We start from the raw sequence: 12,030 nt of genomic DNA on the forward strand, positions 1-12,030 counted from the left end.
GGGGCAGAGAGAGAGGGAGGCACAGAATCGGAAACAGGCTCCAGGCTCTGAGCCATCAGCCCAGAGCCCGACGTGGGGCTTGAACTCACGGACCGCGAGATCGTGACCTGGCTGAAGTCGGACGCTTAACCGACTGCGCCACCCAGGCGCCCCATAAGCTTCTACTCTTAATACCAGAAGAATCTCATTATCATTTCAAAAAATTCCTGAGGTGTACTCTAACTGGATCCTTTTACATCACTTACTCATCCATAACCAATTAGTGTGAGTATGGAGAGGGCGATCTTCATTTGTTCAAACCAGTCAGAACCTACTCTTGAAAATACAAGTGTGAAGACCAGCACTGAGGGCAGAAGTTGTTCTCCAAAAGAAATCTGGGATATTATTACCAAGAAGTAAGGGGAAAATAACTTGTAGACAAATTCCAGACAGAATTTGTTATAGAATCCCAACTGTCCTAGTCATAATTGCACACATCAAACTCCTCAGCCCTTCATCTAGTGGAACCCTAGCTTCAGCCCAGCTACCATTATTTTCTGCAATTCCAGTTAAAAAATTGAGATGTGCATCTTGTCCCCCTTATTGTTTTTCTTGATACTTCTATCTGTATGACTCATTCTGAGGTCACTTAAGTTCCTATACCCCTGATATCAACACTATTCTAGACTATCTCTATTAAATGTTTATGTAAAGTTTGTAACTAGTAGAGATATCTTTTCGTTGTGTAACCAACACTTTAAATTGTGTTAAAGGCATGTGTATCCAGCCTAGAAAGAAATGAGATTCAGAAACTCATTTATATTGTGTTTCCTGGACATCAGTGCCTCACTGATTAAACTAATAGCAGCTGGGAGACAGGTCACTGCACCGAGAACATTTAAATAGTGACTCATGGTCAATCTTTTCAATCTCTCTCCTGGCACCATGAAAATCCCTCACCCAAAGGAACAAATTGGCATGAGCAAATTACAGGGTTATTTTCCTCTGAATATTTCATCAACTGCTCATCAAAATTCTACATCAAATCTATGGAAGTTCATCTATTTATGGGAGCAGCACATGATAGCTAAACATATTTGCTCACCTCTGCCTGTTCACATTTCATTAGTACCCAGCAGCTTCAATTCATAAAGGAGATCTCACTTGAGACTAAATTAGTATGAAGTGTAACTTTAAATTAACAACAAGTGCCTCCAGGTAAAATACGCACCTGAATCCAATATCAAAGAAGCCACATATTTCCTACTCAATTTATCAAAAGGCATATCACACAACTCCTTTAATTTTAGTCAGATAAATGTCAAGTCCAACCAGCAATGGCGGTTGTGCCCAATTACAAGGAAGACAAACTGGTATTGTAGAAAGAAAGTAGACTTTAGCATCAGACATACCTGAGTCTTCTGAATACTAAGTCTATACTGTACATGCTGTTCAACTTCTCTCAGTGTCAGTTTCCTCAACTACAAAAAAGGATGATTAAAACATAATTCTTAAAGTGTGAACATTAAACAGGTAATAAATAAGTAATAAATAAAACAGACCTCGATGGTCACTCAGTGAAAGGTGATTTCCTTGCAGTCCCTTCAAATGAGTACTTTCTGTCCTCAACAACAGTGATAAATCATGTTGATAGTACATACCCTTGATATGATGTAATAAAAATGATACTTTACTACTGCAGTATCCTCCCAAAAGCATATAACCCCAGTTTAATCATGATAAAAATATCAGACAAATCCCAATTGAAGGACATTCTTCAAAATATCTGAACAATAGCCCTCAAGACTGACAAGCTCATCAAAAACAAGGAAAGTCGGGAAGCTATCACAGTCTCAAGGAACCTAAGGAGACATGCCTAAGAATGGAATGTGGCATCATGGGGGGGATCCCAGAAAATTTTGTAAAAAGGCATTCAGTAAAAGCTACAGAAATATGCATAAAATATGAATATTAGCTAATAGTTATCAATATTGGTTCATACATTGCAATAAATGAACCGTAATAATGTAAGGTGTTAATAATAGAGATAATAAAAGTAACCCTCTGTACTATCATCTCAATTTTTCTCTAAATCTTTAAGTGTTTTAAAATACAAAATTTATATAAAAGATATATTTAATTAAAACACCTGTAATTTTGAAACAAGGGTGTTAAGCAGTTCTTCTGAAGTCACCTTCTTTCTCTACCTGATTGTTCCTTCTCCTTTCTCTTTCTTCACCCAAATTTAATTGCTGGGACGACTGCACCTTAGAAGCCATAAGACCAGGATGTTAGTCTCCTGATGCCCATGGAGAAGGATCCATGAAGGAAGGGCATGTGCAGTCCACATACAAGAAGAAGCGGGGCATCATCAATTAAGGACGATTGAGTCCCAACAAAGTTCTAAATAGCTACAATACCATGTGCTGAGTACTGTGCTGGATACTTGTTATATTTGTCCTCATAGCAACCATATTGACATAGATATTCATCTTAATTTGCACATGGGGCTTAGTCGATCATAATCCCATGGCTCATGGGAACCAGAGTGAAGCCCACACTCCAAAGCCCATGCTCTTACCCACTGCACATACTGCTTCCTGAGGCCACAGTAGGATGATCATCTGGCCTTCAATGACTCCTGCTCCCATTTTTGTATATCTTTCTAACTCTAGGTGCCCAACAACATCCAACGCCTGCTAAACCATCCAACTGTGCTTCCACTTTTATCCAGAAAGAAAAATGAGAGCAAGGAAATGAGGTAAAGGGAAAAGAGGCAGAAAGAGAGCTAAGATTTATTGAGGAGCTACTATACTCCAAGACACTTATTAGGTACTTTACCCACATTAATTAAGCCCTCATGATATCCTCATAGGAACATAATTTCCATTTTTAGGTTCACGGTTACTCAGTGATTTTACCTCAGTGTTGTGAAGGGAGAAGTTCTTCCTTTTTTCTTTTTTAATTCACTTTCCACAATATTCCATGTATACTGCCCACCCCACCAGTAATTGCTTCCCCATGCTTGCCCTAATCTCTTCAATTCCTATACCCCAGTGGCCAACTTTCAAGTTTCCAATGTTTTGAGGAAGCTTTGTTTATTTTTGTTTTCTCCTCAACTTTAACTTTTAGGAAGTATTGTTCCCTCCCTGGTTCCCTCCTCCTTAATATTGGATCTTCACTTATATGTCACTTCAACAGAAAGGCCTTTCTCACCATCCCAGGCTAACTAAGACCACCTCATTACTCCTATGTATAACACTTTGTTTTCTTTATCTGTAGCTAACACACACAATGTAGCTATGTGTGCAATGATGGAACTATATATTGAATTTCTGTCCCCCACCTGGATTGCAGCTCCATATTTTTTCACATGTGCCTAGGACAGTGACTTGCACATAGTATGGCTCAGAAAATATTTATTGTATAAAGGTTTTAAATTGATAAATGGATATAAGAATAAAGAATAGCACATGAGTTCACTCATATGTGGAGTTCAAGAAACAAAACAGATTAACATATAGGAAGGGGGGAAAAAGAGAGAGGGAAACAAACCATAAAAGACTCTTAATGATAGAGAACAAACAGGGTTGATAGAAGGAGGTGAGTGGGGAATGGGCTAAATGGATGCTGTGTACTTGTGTTGAGCACTAGGTGTTACATGTGAGTGATGAATCACTAAATTCTATTCCTGAAGACAACATTACGCTATATGTTAACTAACTAGAATATAAATAAAAATTTGGAAAAGAAAAAAAATAAAAAAGAAGATAGCTGTACCACAAAAAAATAAAAATAAATAAATAAAATAAAAATTCACACCAAACAAATAAATTAAAAAAAAATAAAGCTAGAACTAACGTACTTGATTTTTTAAAGTATTTTACAAGTTTTGTTACTATTTACATTCTTGTTGTCACATCAGGATATACAAAAAGAGAGGAAAGTATTCCATATTCAATCCCTCAGTGAGTACAAATGGTATCCTTTCAAACAATAGATAGTTTCAAGGTAAAAAAAAAAACAAAAACAAAAAAAGAAGCAATTTTTTCTCTTTTCTGAAATCTTCCTTCACTTTGTTCAAGGTATATGTCACTGTGTGCCTTATATTAAAGTTATTTTTGCATGTTTTATTTTCTTAACTAGACTTTAAGCTCTAAAGAGGAAAAGTTCTAAACTTTGTCTATGTATTCTCTATCTCAAATATACACACTACCAAGAAATTATTATGTGGTAGGTGCCAAATAATGATATGTTAAATAAATGAGGGGGAAAAAAAATGTTTCAAGTTAAATGGAGAAAAGCTGACTCTGGTTTCACATGTTTGTTTTCCCAGGAATATTTTAACATTAAAAGAGCATTACTGAAGAGCTATGCCTGAAACGCACAAAAATGGCTGTTCATGGTGGTATTAGAATCATTAATAAAGAGCTAAAGGGGCTTCACAGAGTTCAGAAGCCATTTTTCACTTTTTTCAAATCCCAGTCCATGGACAGGCTCCTCCTATTGGCCCGAACATGAACTTGACTGTTTGCAAAAACTGTAAATGACCATAAAAGGGTTTCCACAATCTCCCACTTTCATTTCAGAATGTGATGATGCCCATAAATCCCACCATCTGTCCCCAGAGGTTAACTGTCCTGATCATCATCTCTTAGCTGTCACTAGCAGCTTCCTGGTTGAGTCATGACCCTGTTCCCTGTTCCATCATGATGATGAAATCCGCATCTGATGTCACTCCAGCAAGATTCAGAAGCATTTCTTATATCAAATAAACACGTATCTGATCGTTTTAAATTAATTTCCAAGAAGAAATGCAGGACTTAATTTAAAATGTAAGAGCATGTTTATCTTGCATGCCTCTATAATCAGAGGATGAGCTCATTCACTCTGAATAGCACCCTGGGAGAGAGGCTGAATGGTATGCAACATCAGCCTGTAATCAAGGGACACATGCGTTCAATCATCAGCGATGCCTTGCCCTCAGTAGAGTGTAAACTGAAGGGTAGCGGAGGAGATGTCTTCTCAGAGAGCTGGTGGTTCTGTGACCAAAACTCAAAAGGAAATTCTGCTCAGCACAATATGCAATGTCTTGCTCTCTCCTTAGTGCTGTGGGAAGGCAGTTCTGTGTTAAATCATGGGCTTCGGATAATCAATTCACAAGCAGACACGGAACACATTGATTGGTGATTTTTCACTGGGTGAGATAGAGGGACCCAGGTTTGGCACTTACCTCTCTCTGACTCATCTTCCAAATCCCATGTCGGGGCTGGTGGGGGTCTCACACTTGGCTCTGCCAGTACACTCAGGTATGTGTGCCAAGAATGGAAGGATAGTGTAAAGAGGAATTATACAGAAGCACAGAACTGAGTGGGGACAAACGGGGACCTCTGACCTTCCTGAGATAGCTTGTTACCATCTTCACCCAGCAGCAGCAATAGCAGTAAGAAGAAAAGTAGACAGAGAGGCTATTTAGCACTTTAAATTTATTTGTTCCATCAAAAATCACCCCCCTCCCATCACGCTATGATTGGATCTGTAATTTAGGTAGTAAGCCTCTCCCCATGCCTATACTGTTAGCCCAGAGGCAGCAAAGAGGCTGCACCTCAAAGTGAAAATGCAGCACAATTCACCCTTTGAAAAAAATCCTGCCCCTTTCATGGCATTATACTATAGGCTTATGAATATGAAAATTAACATATAACACAGTAACTTCCAAAATGTGGATGTTTGTATGGAATGCTGTCATGGACATTTATCATTTTTTGGATGGCTAGTATGGAAAAAATTTTTCCTGTTTGAGGGCAATCTCAAAGTAGAGGTGGGCCCTATCTCTTACTACCAAAAACAAAAAGACCCTTATCTTTCCCAGCTCTCTGGCCGCTAGGGCATGAGTGTCAGGAATAGCATCAGCCAGCAGACATCCAATTCAGAACTCGTGCCTCTGAACCTTGAAAGAGTAATACAAAATATTTCATAGAAAATCAAGACCTCGATAAAATACTAGCAAATAGAATCCACAACATATAAAAGGAATTTTACACCATTAGCAAATAGTTTGACACGTGAAAACCAATGTAATACACCAAAATCAGTAAAGGAGAATGTCACATGAGCATCTCAACAGATCGAGGAAGAGCAAAACAAGAAAACAAAAACAAATTAAACATTTCACAAGTCCAGTACCTTTTTATGATTAAAAAAAAAAAAAACACTCACCAAACTAGGAATAGCAGGAAATTTTCTTGAGTTGATAAATGGCATCTATGGAAAAACTAAGCTATTATCATACTTAATGGTGAAAGACATAGTGCTTTTCCCAAAGAATAGGAACCAGATAAATATACTCACTCTTGCCACTTCTATTTAACATCATACTGGGGGTTCTAGCCAGGATAACTAGGCAAGAAAATGAAAAACACCAAAACAAAAGAAAAACAGAACAAAAAGACAACCAGATTGGAAAGGAACAAGTAAAACGATCCCCATTTCCAGATAACATGATCTTGCATATAAAAATCCTAAGAAATCCACTAAAAGTAGAAATGAAATAATAAATGCATTCAGTAACTCTGCAAAGTACAAACAAGATCAATATACAAGAACCAAGTGTGTTTCTTCTACTAACAATAAACAATCTGAAAATTAAGTTAAGGAAACAATTCATTTAAAATAGTATCATAAAAATAAAATACCTAAGAGTACATTTAACAGAAGAGGTACAAACATACACTATAAAAACTACAAAAACATTAATTAAAGAATGAATTAGAGGGGCGCCTGGGTGGCGCAGTCGGTTAAGCGTCCGACTTCAGCCAGGTCACGATCTCGCGGTCCGTGAGTTGGAGCCCCGCGTCGGGCTCTGGGCTGATGGCTCAGAGCCTGGAGCCTGTTTCTGATTCTGTGTCTCCCTCTCTCTCTCTGCCCCTCGCCCGTTCATGCTCTGTCTCTCTCTGTCCCAAAAATAAATAAACGTTGAAAAAAAAATTAAAGAATGAATTAGAGCAGATGAGGTGAAGTTGAGAGTCAAGGAATAGCAGAGTACCTAAGCGTGATGATGCTGGTGACAATAGGGACTGATGTCCTCATGACTAGTGTCTCATGGCAATGGAGCAAGGAATTGCTCCTGTTTACAGAATAAAATGTTGGTTGTGACGTGTTTCCAAATTTGGGCATATTTTCTGAGTCTGTTTCATCAGCCCTCCCTTAAATTCAGAGATTTATGTACTGTCCTTTCAATACATTTTATTCAGTTAGAGCTGGTTTCTATTTTTTTTTCTTTTTTTCTTTTTTTTTGTGACCAGGAACCCTGGCTAGTATGGGTATTATCGCTGCTTGGTTTTTGTCCTCTTCTAATGATTTTGCTTAGGAGAGGAAAAAGTCCTTGTAATTCTTAGAATGTATTTTTTAGCACTTTTTAGTTCCATTGCTCTCCCAAGATTTAGTTCATTTTATAATAACCTTATAATCTTACAAGTTAATAATAATAACCTTATAAACCATATATATTATTAATCTTTTTTTATCTGTGTAAAAACTAGTTCAAAGAGGTTACACGGGGAGGGGGGGGCGGGGGGGGGGACCTGTGTGGCTCAGTCAGTTGTCTGACTTCAGCTCAGGTCATGGTCTCATGGTTTGTGAGTTCAAGCCCCGCGTCGGGCTCTGTGCTGACAGCTCGGAGCCTGGAGCCTGCTTCGGATTCTGTGTCTCCCTCTTTCTCTATCCCTCCCCGACTAGTGCTCTGTCTCTCTCTGTCTCTCAAAAATAAACGTAAAAAGGGGCACCTGGGTGGCTCAGTTGGTTAAGCCGCCGACTTCACCTCAGGTCATGATCTCGCGGTCCGTGAGTTCGAGCCCCACGACGGGCGACAGCTCAGAGCCTGGAGCCTGTTTCAGATTCTGTGTCTCCCTCTCTCTGACCCTTCCCCGTTCATGCTGTCTCTCTCTGTCTCAAAAATAAGTAAATGTTAAAAAAATTTTTTTAAATAAATGTAAAAAAAAGTAAAAAAAAAAGAGGTCACACGGTTGTCTAAGAGAGTCTGTAGTACAGATGAAAATCTAGGTCTGCTAAGCACATATCCCAGGTAATTTCTACTTTGATTTTCTGTGCTCAAAACACAGAAAGCATGTTAGCTGGACTCTCCTAACGAGGACGCCACTGAGGTCAGGTGGATCCCACACTAAACACTATTAAAAGCTCAAAGATAGAGGAGTAGCTATGTGAATTACTTATAACTCGTTAATGGAATAGGCAGCAGTCATGAACAGTTATGTTTTCCAAAAGTATTTAATGCATTACAAACTAATGTGATATTATTTGGAAATTTTAGAATAAACACTGCCAGAAACAAAGCGAATTGTGCTTTGTGCAAACAGATATGTGCTTATGTGTGTTTGTCTTATACTATGTGTGTGTATGTGTGTGCCAGAAGACCTTCACAAATACTTTGTAACATGCTAGCCGTTAATAACAGAAAGATAAGGAAAACAGTATACATTTCCAGGAGAAATAGAGGCAGCAGGAAATAGTCAATTATAAAGGAAACAAATAACTAGTCTTGGACCATGAAGGAAAAGACTTGGTCCACAGCAATCCTACTATGCTGTACTTACCAAATAATTATCTCACGATCAAGTCCGTGAGAGGAAACCACACCTTTTCTTTCTGTGTCAAAGATGCCTATCACTTTTGAATTGCTTGTGGCTGCCACAGCTTTCCGAAATTGCTGAGTCCTCCCAAGTCTTCCTGAATGCTGACCTCTCCTGGCCATTTCTGCTATTGCAATCCTTCCAACCCTGGCACGCTTAATACTGAGGCAGCAGTCAGCCTATTCTCTTCACTGTCAGAGATGAGCTGAAATGATCAGAGGTGCCTGAGAGGATATCACTACTGGGGACCCACTGCCAATAATCCTAAATCTCCTTGATGTCAGTCTTTCTAGTATCCAAATCCAAGTACTCTCGATTTCCTGGTTTTACACCTTTCTGCTCACACCTGTGTCCTCCCTCTGCCTAACTGAACAGTAAGATTCAATTCGATAATTGTGAGTCTCCATGTTAGACAATAAAACAACTAAATGTGGCAGCAATACCAATTATGAGAGAAGGAAGCCTGGGCCCTTGGACCACTGTAATTCCATCTGTCACTTATAGGAAATTTCAATGGAAGGGACTCTGTCCTAATATCTGAAAATAGGCTCCAGAGGTCTCCAGCTGTGGTTAAAAACAGAATCTTCATTTTGGTCAGTTCTTATGGACAATCACTATACAACTACACAATTTCACGGGTCATAAAACTGTTGTAGCTACTAATGACCAGCCGGCTCTTTTGCCAGACCAGTACAATCACTTGATAAGGGCATCTGTCAGTCATTCAAGCAATATTTCCTCTTCATGCTGAGAGTTAATCGCTGGCTAGGATAGAATTAGAAAGCAAGCTTTAACAAAGAAGGTCATCCAACTGGTAAAATGGATTTGATGCCATTTATATTATTATTGTGGCCTGATAAACAATTCTAGATGGATTATTTTAGGCAACACAGGTTTTCATTAACAACCTTGGATATTTCTAAGGACAGTTTCCTTAGAAAGTATATACACAATTTGGAGTGTTTCTGAGAATATTTGTGTTTCAGTCTTTCTTAAGTTAAATTATTAGAGAGCTCATTAAACTGCATAAATTAATACACTGGCCCCAGGAATGAGAAGAGGGGAAGAAAGAAGTAGAGAAGAACCGAGCAATCAACACAATGAAGCAAGGTGCGGGCTCTTTGAGCAAAAGGCTGTGAAGCTTTGCATGGCCAGTTTGCAGAGCCACAGTTGGTAGCACTGCCCTTGATCACAGCTTTCATTTTCATTGAATCTTTGTATCTTGCCTCCAGCATGTCTGCTTTCAATTTAAGTCTAGTTTATTTCAGGCCTTCCGCTTGTGGAGTCCTGCTAATAACATGGTCAGATAATCTGAACAATCTGTCTTTGTTTTCCTAGGGTGCAATTTGTTTGCCTTTGCAAGGAGTCCAAGACTTATTTCACAAAAACATGCAATGAAGATAAATATAATTACAATCAAAGAGAGAGTATTTAAGAACCTGAACTTGGTCTTGACGCCGTGAAGGATACAATAGAAGTATATATTAATTAGAATGCATGGGGAGCAAGAACAGAATGCTCAGTTAAAACTGCTTTAATTGATAAGAATAGTTCTTCTACCCCACTGCGGAAGTCCTGGAGGTAAGGCACTTCTAAAGTCTGTGTAGTTGCTCAACAATAGGATCAGAGACACCTGTTCCTGACAACTTTCTACCCCTGCCACCCTTAAATTACTGGCTCTCATTTTTGGCTTTTCTCCTTTTGCCATGGTAAAATAGCCTTAATAGCTCCCAGCAACCACCGCAAGGCAAGGCAGCAAGGGATTTTATCTTCCGTCTTTTTTTTTTTCTTTTAAATCAGGGATTTAAATATTTCCCAGAAACCACAGAGCTGACTTCCGCTCAGGTCTGATTGGCCAAAATTGGGGCCACTGTCAAAGTCCTAGCTGCCTAGGCATTTTCAACCTCTACGGCAGGATGAGGATTCTGCTGGCAAGGAAACACAAAGGAGCTTATAGAAAGCTGGTGGATGAGCAGTCAACATAATCTGCCATACAACAGTGTAAGATAATTTTACTCTCAAAGAGCTTACAACTGACTACTACTAATAACACTAACAACATCATTTTGTATGATGACTGGCTGTTCACAAAGTTCTTTCAAATAAATTACCTCTCTTAATCTTCACATTATCTTGCAAGGTAAATTAAATTACTCTTCCCATATTTTTAATGAGGAATGTGAATCTGAGTATGCAGAAAGACTAGTCATAGAACACAAATTAAACCTCCTTCAACTTTGCAAATGTAGTAGCATACAAACTTAGAAACCGTGGACATTAATTAGAACTGGAATGGAGATATTAAGACCCAGAGACTGAGTCAGGGAAACCAGGCACTTCATAGTCAGATCACTACCAAAGATTAGCTCATGGTCTAGGAGAAGAGGAAATAAGGAAACAAGAAATATTAGCACACAATGAATGGGTAAAGTTCTAAGACAGGGATCACAAGCACAAGATTAGCTGAGAAGTTTAATTCCACAGTATTTACTGAGCACCTACTCTCTGTGCAAATTTTAGACTGTGGAGAAAATCAGTGTGAATTAGATTTAGTTTCTATGCTATTAACAGCAGAGTCTAATATAATACCAATTAGCAAATGCCCTAACAGCAAACGAATCACAATATTTCATGAATAATTGGGGAAAGATGAAAGAATATAGGCAGGTCCCAGAGAGGAGGCAGCATCTTTGCTTAACATTGAAGAAAGGATAGCGATCAGGAGAACATGTATTACAGGTAGAGGCAACATTATTACCACTGAAATAATAATAAGAACTAGAGCATATGGAAGAATAGAAAAGGCAGCCTAAGAGAACAGGTAGACTAGACAGGTAGAAACTGATGCATGAGAGAGGATGGAGAATGTCATTTTATGCGTGCCACCATAAACATCAGTTAATGTTCTTGAAATTAAGTGATCCAGGCATATAGTCAAGCCCTCTGGCTGATGGGGTGGGGCAATTCCATGGAACAAAATATAGAAAAGAGGCAGCCTAATAAGAGTGGGCATTTAAATATACCTAACTCTGAGGTCCCTGGGAGCTGATGCTGAGGAGTTGGACTCTGCTAGACTACAGTCAATTTTTCCCTACAGGATTCTGTCAATCCACCTAGATAGTGAGACTCTTCCCTTGTATTTACTGCCTAAATAATGCCTCTGACTATAGAGTTTTGGTCTCTCTTATGAAATAAAATCCCTAGCACAAGCTCAAAATATCAGGAATAAATCATCTTGATGTTTTGGGAAATTCTGGACCAAATAAATTCTAGACTCCCTTCTTTTTGTCAGTCTTGTTGTTTTATTGACTCTTCCTATAAAGCAGAGAATACAAGTTGCAGAACTCCAAAAGACAAATATTCGACCAAAGTGTGTTTCCAAAACAATCCCTTTTTGCTTCCA

The sequence above is a fragment of the Prionailurus viverrinus genome, chromosome B2, assembly GCF_022837055.1.
Source record: "Prionailurus viverrinus isolate Anna chromosome B2, UM_Priviv_1.0, whole genome shotgun sequence".
NCBI classification, from domain to species: Eukaryota; Metazoa; Chordata; class Mammalia; order Carnivora; family Felidae; genus Prionailurus; species Prionailurus viverrinus.